At 35.4% G+C, this 11,134-nt stretch overlaps 1 long non-coding RNA gene across 1 annotated transcript in view; it reads right to left on the reverse strand.

Annotated features, from left to right (window-relative positions):
- LOC131384600 (uncharacterized) overlaps positions 1-11,134 on the reverse strand; it is a 34,373-nt gene that overhangs the window by 22,867 nt on the left and 372 nt on the right. The window lies entirely within an intron of this gene.

The raw sequence follows: 11,134 nt of genomic DNA on the forward strand, positions 1-11,134 counted from the left end.
GGGGACTATCGTATTCATGCTCTTCTCTGCTATGAAATAATTTTACCATATTAGAGTCTGTGAATGCAACTGGGGCAAGGGTGCTATTATGGGAGAGTGCCTCACTTTCAGGCAAAAGATATTCAAAATCCTATTAGGACACCAACTTAATGGTAAAGGAGTTTTGCTTATTTCTAACTATCTGAATAGGGTGTGGACTTCTTAGTTTCTTCACAATTAAACAGAAGGGAGAGAAACATGATTATTTGGAAGTTCTGATTAATGTTTAGCACTCTTGAAAATATAATGGAGTAAATGCATCTAATCATGGTCATTTACTCTTTTGCCATGACAATAAAACACTTTGAACTTGAATCCTAAAAGATATTTAAATTCTTGTCTATAAATGATTTGATTTCTTTCCCATCTAGCCTAATCTCTGGTATATTTAACATGATGAATCCATATACATTTTGGGAACATACACTTTATTTGAGAATTTATTACATTCCATAAGTATTTCTGAGCACGAATTCTATTTTATATACTTTGGTAGGTTCTGTGCAGATGAGAATAAAAAGGGGATCATTTACCCTAATAAATGCTTATAGTTTTAGGAAAGGATAGACATTAAACAAAAAAAAATGGTAAATATATAATTACAATTTGTGACAAGTACATTGAAGGATTTTTTTAAAATCTCATTTTTATGCCAGTAAATAACAGGATATCCAGTTTAGACTGGGGATCAGAGAAGTCCTCTGTGAGGAAGTGCCTCTTAAGATGATGGCTGAAGAAGGCATATGAATTAGCCCAATGGACAATGAAAGGAAAATTACTGTATTACAAGCAGAAAAAAACAACATGTGAATGCCTGGAGGCCCTGAGGCCCTTAGGTGAGAAACTGCTTGTCTGCATGTGGTTCAGAGAAAACAAATGATATAAAACGAAGTTAGCAGCATCAGAAAGGTTTGTTAAGGATTTTTTTTTTTAAGATTTGTATTTTGTAAGACCACTCAGGCTATTCTTTTGAGAATGAATCAGAGGCAGGAGTGGGGTTGGTGAGGATGCAAAAGAGATGGGGATATCTAATATTACTTTAGCAGACTCTCTCCTTTCTGCCACTTGTTATCCTGTGAAGATATCACTTGCTGCCCAATGAATAAAAATTAGGAAAATTGGTCTCCTGTTTTCTCATGCTCAGGGAACATCTTCTTTTCTGTACTTTTCTTCAGACAGGGAAGAAGATCAGTGAAATAATAAGAAATACACATATTGGTCTCTAACCCCAGTCCCTAGCACAGAACTCCTGAAACTATTGTAATTTTCTGAGCAATAGGGGTGCTAAAAGAATCTTTTGTTCTAATGTTTAGTCTCTGCCCTGATTCCTGAGACAAAGCTCCTAGTAACACTGTAGATAAAGGTGGTAGGTTAATCTTTTGTTCTAATATTTGGTCTTTGATGTAGGGTCCTGGCACTTGAAGGTCATAAATCCTTTTGAATTTCCTGGGTGATAGAAGTATGTTTGGTTGTAATGAGGTGACTTGGTGGGTTTTAGGATGGGGCTGGTCACCAGAAAGACTAAACCGTGGTTATATGCTTGGAGCTCTCATCCCCACCCCCCCATTCCTCAAAGAGAATAGAAGGGCTGCAAATGGAGTTTATAATCAGTCATGGCTACATGATGAAGCCTCCATAAAAATCTTTGAACTATGGGGTTCAGGAGCTTCTAAGTTGGTGAACACATCTGAGTGCTGGGAGGATGGTGCACCTCAACTCCATAGGGACAGAAGCTATCCTTCCAGACCTCACCCTATGTACCTCTTCCTCTGGCTGTTCATCTGTATCCTTGGTTATATCTTTAACTAATAAGCCACTAAGTAAACTGTTTCTCTGACTTCTGTGAGCCACTAATGCAAAACATGATTTATAGCTGGTTAGTAGGAAGTATTGTTGATAACCTACTACTTGCAATTGGCCTTTGAAGTGGGGGAAATTTTTATGGGAATAAGCCTTTAACTTGTGGGATCTGACACAATATTAGTCCATTCTCACACTGCTAATAAAGACATACCCAAGACTGGGTAATTTATAAAGGAAGGAGGTTTAATTGACTCACAGTTTAGCATCTCTGGGGAGGCCTCAGACAACTTACAATCATGGCAGAAAGGGAAGCAAACATGTCTTTTTTCACATGGCAGCAGGAGAGAGAATGAGAACCGAGCAAAGGGAGAAGCCCCTTATAAACCATCAGATCTCATGAGAACTTACTATCACAAGAATAGCATGGGTAAAATAGCCCCCATGATTCAATTACCTCGCATCAGGTTTCTCGCATGACACGTGGAAATTATGGGAACTACAATTCAAGACGAGATTTGCATGGGAACACAGCCAAACCTTATCAGACACTATCCAGATCCCATTATCTATCTAGATAGTGTCAGAATTAAATTGAATTATAGGCAACCCAGCTAGTGTCTGCCGGAGAATTATTTGGTGTGTGGGGAAAGACCCCCATACATCTAGTGTCAGAAGTGTTGAGTTGAGTGATTGGTTGAGTGCATGAGACTAGAAATAAACAATATGATTTTTTCTTAAATCTCGGAAGGCCACCACTTTGCTTTTCTAGTTCTGAAATAATCAGAAAATAAGAATGTTATTTTGCTGAGAATTGCCATTTCAGACCAAAGATACACTGAATTCCAGAAAAGGATTAAGCAGTTCTGAGAATCAAGGGGTATGAAAGTAAAACGAAAATAAGACAGAAGGGAAGGAAAAAAGTGTGACTTCCTGTTTTCATGCCTCAGTGTGTGTGTGGGGGTGGGGTGGGGGGGGAGTGTATGTGCTTGCTGATATAGGCACTAGTTTGAGAATCTAAGTTTCAATTACTTTTAATATTTCAGTTTGTCTTCAAAATCCATGTCTTCTTCCAGAGGTCCACTTTCAATAACAACATTTCTACTTGCCTTTCTTTAGAAACTTAAACTATCATAAAAGTCCTCATTTCTCTTTTCCTTCTTGAATTATTCAAAGTCTGGTGCCTTAGACTTTCTTCTTCTGCCAAGACTATGCTAACACTGATGAAATCTGCGGAATCTATTCCCTTGGGTTGGGGAATCTTCCTTATTCTCTCCAACAGTAAAGATTAAAGATGGATTTCTTCCTAAATTACTTAAAGGCAGATACACCAGTTACAAGTATATTACATTTTCTCTAAAGCACACATAGTTTAGTCTCATTAAGGAATATAAATTTATCCCATCAATTTGACTTTGACCTGACTTGAAAAATAATAGCCTTAATATTATGATGCTGAGAAGCATTTGCCTCCTTCCCAAGTCTTCTTTCAATCCAGAAAGACACTACATTAGCTGAGAATGCAATATGTGGGAAATTACCTTGATGCAGTGGAAGCACTGACTGGCAAGCTATCCCAGAGGTCAAGGAACAGAAAGGTTTTCAGACCAAATTAAAATGACCAAACCACATGGCTTATTAAATTGATTAAAATACTGAGCAAAAAACAAGGAGAATGAAATGGGGTAAGGTAATTCACTTAGATAGGTGCAAACAGTGTGAAAGGACTACATTCCCTGAGTCCTAGGTTTCACAATGTGCATAAATCTTGCTTCTCTTTTGAAACATCAGCCTTCACAGGTGCTGGTTCAATGATGAGAGCCAGAGTTAATGTCTAAACAGAGAAGGGCCCCAGGGGAAGATATCCTGAGCCAAGGACACAAACCTCCTCTTTCAGAGAGATGCAGGAAAAGTGTGCTTGATGCAAGAGTAGCATCAATTCATTTGTTGAACAGACTTTGGTTTTATTTGCACTTTTGGGGCAGGACCAGAACAGAACCAAACTGGGTGTCTTATTTGAACTTCTTGGGTAGGACTAGAATAGAACCATGCTGTGTGTCAACAAGTGGTGGCTAATTGAGGTTTAATAAAGTTCTTGGTCAAGAAGAAGTGGCATCCTCAAGATGTGGGTCTTTTCATCCTTTGCATCTAAGCAGCATATTTTTGTTCCATCACATTTTCTATTTATTCTATCTCTGGTTGTCATACAGGTTACTAACTTAGTATCTGTTTTACCAAATCATCTGAATTCTACCTATGTCTCACAAATTACTTCTTTTTCATTGTATATAATAAACCTATCCTGTGGGTTTTGCCTATATCTCACATGCTTATTTTCTAGCATAGTATTGTCCATGTTTAGCACTGTTTATGAATTCCATCCATCCTATTTGTTTTTTTTATCTTCTATAGCAGAACTGAATATTCTCAACAGTACAGCAAAATCCTATTACATAATGCCATTAGCCAATTCTTCGAATTTGATTACTGTTATAATCGCAAAATTTGTTCATCGTATTCCCCAATATTTTTCCAGACCGACAAAAGAGAGTTTGCATTTTTTAAAGGAATTAAGAGACATTTGTCATAGTTCAATTGAGAGATGATTTTTGCCTTAGCCTGGGCCTACCACACAGGATGTGGAAAAATGGATGAAACTGAGAGAAAATTAGCAGAACTAGGTGACTGATTTTATGTGGGATTTGCAGGAGAAAAAGATATCAAGGATAACTCCAAGTTTTTTGGTTCTGTTTAAGTATCACTCACTAAGAAGTGTGGGAAAAATGAAAGAAGAGTTAATTGAGGAGTAGAAGGACGTGACAAATATAAATCCAGTTTTGGAATTATGTCCCAAAAATATACCAGTTGTCAATTTGTTAAATATTGATGTGAAACTTAGAAGACAAATCTATTGAGTATATACAAAGTTGGGAATATAGCAACATATAGATGACATTGAATACAATGAAATAACATGATTTCATCTAAGAAGATAATGTAGAAGTGATAAGAGAAGTCAGTGGATCAATATATATGACTACTTATATGTACATATTTATAGTGTGCTACATGCAGGCCAATGTTTTAGTTTTGTATTGTGTCAACTTAACTAAGCTGAAACTAAGTTTCTCAGAATTTCCCTCCGTATGTAGTTCCAGGTTAGCTTAGGCCACAGGAGCTATTTTTTCCTGAGATTTGGAAGATGAGAGTAAAGCAGCAGCCATATTTTATTAGACATAGAAGGCTGGTGAAAAACACGAGCCACGTTGCAAGTTAGGTCTGTCGCCACTCTTGTGGTTGGCTGGAGAAACAGCCAAGCCCACAGTTCCTGCGGGTCCAGTCAGTTTTCTCCTTCGGCTTCCTCAATTCTTCAACCAGATGATTACTTAGATCCAGGTATGAGTTTAACATTAGCTCCTTCTGCCGAACACACCCATCTCCAAAGTTGGAAGTGTAGCAACAGTGAGAGACTGGAATGAGTTTAGTCCAGTCTTTTGGTTTTTAGCTGATTCATACAGGTTTTAGGTTGTCTTGCTTCCTTCCCATCAAGTCTATTTTCACTCACCTCTTGCTTGCCCTGTCAGGTACCCTACAGGCTCCAGTCATACACAAAGAAGCATCAGCTTCACATAGACCATTGAAACAGCTTCCAGAAGATTCTGCTTCTCTGATCAAATTCTGAATGATACAGGTACAAACAATCTGATTCTGCTTTTGTGGCAATGCTACTGTAACACTAAGAAGAACAGAATGATTTTGATAAGTTACATAGGACACAGCAGTGCAATGTACCAGTCATTAAACAATTATTTATCAACTCTAATTTCACCCTTTCATACTTTGCTCTATGATCTCAGGTTTGGAATTCTGCAAACCCTACTTTTCCTTGGTCGGATAGCTTTTTATTAGATTTTGCCAATAAGGGCTGAAATAAGTGCAGTGGCACATCATATGAGTATGGTGATGAGAAGGGGTATTATTTTGGGCAGTGATGGTAATGGTAGCAAATTCTAAAGTGAGACTGTGCCTAGCAGGTAAGAGGAAAAGCTTGGTGGGGTTTGAATTTGGAGAGGTAGCCCAGAAGATAGTTCCTTTAAGTGCAAAGCAAACATGTGTAGAACCTGTGGGCAATAGGAGACACCAGCTAACATGTAACTTGTATATAGTGACCAATATGCATATGGAAAGATGCTTAACCAATTTATAAAGGAAATAACTAAAATTTAAAGTGATTTTGTTTGTGGCTTGACAAATGAAAAAGATTAACTATATATTCACATTAGTGAAACTATAGATAAATGGGCCCTGTCACTTCTGCTCACAGATAGTGCCCATTTGGACAATTCTGTTAACAATACCTTACATAGAAAAGTTAAAATTTAATGCTTTTGACTCTGTTATTTCAGTTCTGAGAGTTTATTCCAATAATTTTATCAGACAGAAACTTAAAGACATATCTACAAGGGAATTTTTATTACAGAAATTCTTAAGATAACAAATTTAGAAATTACCTAAATTCATAAAATAAATTCTAGTAGACCTATTAAAAGGAATATTGGGTAGCTATTAAATGTGGAAACAATGCACAGCAGAGGCAGCCAGTTGAGACCCAATATTGTTTTTTCCTTTCCTAATAGAATCCCCAGTATTTAGCTAGTCATGTGGTAACATGCAATTAATATGTTACTTTTCATCTCATTGCTAAGGGTTGCTCTGTTACTAAATTTTTTTTTTTTTTTTTTTTTTTTTTTTTGGAGACGGAGTCTCGCTCTGTCACCCAGGCTGGAGTGCAGTGGCGCGATTTTGGCTCACTGCAAGCTCCGCCTCCGGGTTCATGCCATTCTCCCGCCTCAGCCTCTCTGAGTAGCTGGGACTACAGGCGCCCGCCACCACGCCCGGCTAATTTTTTTTTGTATTCTTAGTAGAGACGGGGTTTCACTGTGGTCTCGATCTCCTGACCTCGTGATCCGCTCGCCTCGGCCTCCCAAAGTGCTGGGATTACAAGCGTGAGCCACCGCGCCCGGCCTCTGTTACTAAATTCTGCTTAATGGCTTATAAGCATAAATGATTCCCTGAGAGGGAGGGCAAATGTGTTTTTTTCCTCTCTTCCTCCTTGTTGGCTGGAGTATTTAATAGTAGTAATGGCAGTAGTTCCAGTAGCCACCTTGAACCAAGAGGTGACCTTTGAAAGGCAGGCACTCACAGAGGAGTGACAGAAAAGACAGCTGGTGGCAGTGGGCAGGTGGGACAGAGAGGGGATGAGAAAATTCAGAAAATTATGTAAGTATGGCACCCTCAAGTTGTACCATAGATTGTCATCCCCAAGGCTTCTGAATTTATTCCATTTATGTCACCTATTCTTCACATATCTGTTACTCAATTTAATTCTAGGTGATTATTTTTAAGAAAAATTAAAAAGCAGGTCATAGAGTGGCTTGTACAGTATGCTTCTAATTGTATATGTCTTTGTATGTGAGGAGACAAAGAAAGACAGAAAGGTGAAAATGAGAGAACATATGGCATCTTGTGGAACGTAGATGATTTTCACTTCCCTCTTTATAATTTTTAGTTCTGTTTGGATAATTTTACAAAATTGCCAATGTTCTCAAGATTAAAACAAAATAAAGAGTTTTTAGTTTTGCGTAACTAAGCCTTCATCTAGATGAAAAGTTAAAATAATCACTACACACGTGCAAACATATATTGGTAATTTATTTTAAAAATTTACATCATTTTGATAGTTTTTAATAGTAACTATTAAGGATTAAACTTAGGCTGGCCTTTATATGTGCTTATAGGTTAACTTATAGGTGAACTCAGGTATAAAACATGTTCAAGTATTATTGGTTTATTTAAAAATATCATTTGTAGTTCCCTAAAAATACTGTATTATTAAAAATATCCTATGAAATAATGAAAAATAAATCAAGAAAGATGAGAATCCCATCTATAAATATAAATATGGGATTTCAAAATCAACTATTAGCAAAATTATTTTAAGTGTAGGAGAAATAAATAAACCTACATTACAAAGATGTCATACTAAGAAAGCAATCACTGCTTCATATTAGACCACTGGCAAGTATGATCATATAAGCATTCTAAATACAAAGATTATACTTTTGATTTCTTCTATCTATTCTACATGAAGACCTCAAATAACACTGAGAGATGAATCATATGAAAAATAGCAATGTAAACATACATTTCATTATATAAAAGCTTGCTAAAAATCAACAGGAAATATATTTAATCAGGAAACTGGAAGAATTCCTATTAAGATAATAATTAAGAATATTTGTTATCATTATTTTAATTGACTATATTATCTAGACATATAATAAATATAAAACTGTATGAAAATAAAATAAAAACTGTGGATATTGGTGAGAAAGAAACAAATCTAGAATTTGCGGATAATAAAATTTTAGTAATTAATTTTCAAAGGATAAAACAAAAAATTATCTAGATCCATGAATTGAATTTTCAATAAAGCTGCTAATATGGATATATAATTTGATATTTACAAAAACTGTATATATGTATATATATAAATATTTACACATTGATATGGTTATCCTGTGTTCCCACCTAAATCTTATCTTGAATTGTAACTCCCGCAGTTCCCACGTGTCATGGGAGGAACCTGGTGGGAAGTGGTTAAATCATGGGGGTGGGTCTTTCCTGTGCTGTTCTCATGATAGTGAATGAGTCTCATGAAATCTGATGGTTTTTTAAAGAGGAGTTCCCTGCACAAGCTCTCTCTTTGCCTGCCCGCATCCACGTAAGAAATGACTGGCTCCCCCTTGCCTTCTGCCATGATGGTGAGGCCTCCCCAGCCATGTGGAACTGTAAGTCCGTTAAACCTCTTTCTGTGGTTAATTCCCCAGTCTTGGGTATGTCTTGATCAGCAGCATGAAAACGGACATATATATTTAAGAATCTAAGGAATCTGTCATTTTTTTTTCCTTTACATCCACAGCATTGATCAGTTAGAAATGTTGAAGGAAAAACATTCTTATTCAAAATAGTAACAAAATACAAACTGTCTAGGTATATCCTGATTCAGAAATTTAAGGAAGTTATACAAAGAAAAATATAAACATTTGCTCAAAAATTAAAAAATGCATGACAATAAATGTGAAAACCGTAGCTCTAGATAAACAAATGTACACATTTATATTCCATTAGAACCCTATTTTAATTATCAGAAAACTTATACAGTCATTATAAAATTTACCTGGAAACACACACAGTATGTGAATAAAGACAGTAAGAACAAGAAAGAGCTAAAGAGGATAATCAAACAGTAATTAGCAATGTAATACAGCATAAGTCCTGAAAGATGAATCAGTGAATGTAACACATGGTAGAGATAATTATCTCTACCATGAACAATTGCCCACTGTGTGGCAGGCAGTGCAACAGGGAGGTGCTACATGCACATAATATTACACCTGCTCAATATGAGTCAGATACTAGTACACCCACTTCATACCTGGAAACTGGGTCAGATAAGTTAATTTATTAAAAGTACCATAATTAGTAATCTGAAAATTTATGATTCAAAAGGAGTCATTACACAATGAAGATGCTAATCAATGAGAATGATTACCTGATTTTCAATGTTCTAGACTGTATCTCCAGAGACCTAATTGTGGTTTGCTTTTTATAATGGAGGAATATGAGATTACCTGTTGTATGCTTATGTCAAAACTTTTTCTTTAAGCTAGTTTGAGTGAGTTTCAATCCCTCATAGTAAAAGTTTCTCTAAAGTAGATACCAATGTCCAGTATTTTTCTTAAATATCCTCCAAGACACCCATTCCATAACACATTCTAAATTAATATTAAAAACAATGTTACAATTGGTATATATATATGATTATATATATGATGATATATGATTATATATGGTTATATATGATTATATATGATTATATATGGTTATATATATGATTATATATATGATTCAAGTGGTGTATCATTGACAACTGGTAATTCATTGGAAAAAATCAATAATATCCTCATCTCACATTTCACTGAAAAATCATATTGTTTAGAGAATGAATTCATAAAATTTAAAGAATAAGATATTTAAATATATATTTAATATAATTGTAAGAAATTATAGGTGGTGATACAATATTTAAGCTTGAAAATATAAAAACAAACACAGAAGAAAATATAAATGGATTCTATTAAAAATGTGAGTATTCCACATCACATATCATACATAAAATATAATGTCAAAGAACTAACTAAAAATATTATATGACCTAATGGTATATGAGCTAATACATTGTCATATATAAAGGATTTATACAAATTGATAAGGAAAACACATATAACATTTGAAATAAAATTAAAAAAATAAATAGTTCACCAAAACACAGCAAATAAAGTGGTTAGAATGTCAAATAATGTCAATAACAAAAGACATGTCAATGAAACTGACTATTTTTACCTATTATATCAGTAATGATTTAAAAAAAAAATTCCTCTACCTACCAGTCATTATCTTGAATTTCTTCTATGCATACAATCTGGCATAAAATTTTGGCAATAATTTATCAAACATTTTAAATGTATGGATCCAGTAATTCTACTTTTTAGTAATACATTCTAAGAAAATAAACCTCTTTCTGGACAAAAGTAAAAGTTAAACATATTCATAATCATATCAACCTAAATGCCCATCAGTGATAGACTGGAAGAAAATGTGGCACATATACACCATGGAATACTATGCAGTCATATAAAAGAATAAGTTCATGTCCTTTGCAGGGACATGGATGAAGCTGGAAATCAGCACACTAACACAGGAACAGAAAACCAAACACCATATATTCTCACTCATAAGTGGGAGCTGAACAATGAGAACATATAGACACAGGGAGGGGAACATCACATACCAGGGCCTGTCCGGGGGTGGGGGCTAAGCTGGGGAAGAGCATTAGGACAAATACCTAATGCACACGGGGCTTAAAACCTAGATGACGGGTCGATGGGTGCAGCAAACCACCATGGCACATGTATACCTATGTAACAAACCTGCACATTCAGCACATGTATCCCAGAACTTAAATTTTAAAAAAAGTAAAAGAAAGAAAGAAAGAAGAAAAGAAAGAAAGTGAGAAAGAGAGAGAAGAAAAGAAAGGAAGAAAGAAGAAAAAGAAAGAGAAAGAAAGAAAGAAGGAAAGAAAGAAAGGAAGGAAAGGAAGGAAGGAAGGAAAGAAAGAAAGAAAGAGAAAGAAAGAAAGAAAGAAAGAAAGAAAGAAAGAAAGAAAGAAAGA

The sequence above is a fragment of the Hylobates moloch genome, unplaced genomic scaffold (assembly GCF_009828535.3).
Source record: "Hylobates moloch isolate HMO894 unplaced genomic scaffold, HMol_V3 SCAFFOLD_11, whole genome shotgun sequence".
NCBI lineage: Eukaryota > Metazoa > Chordata > Mammalia > Primates > Hylobatidae > Hylobates > Hylobates moloch.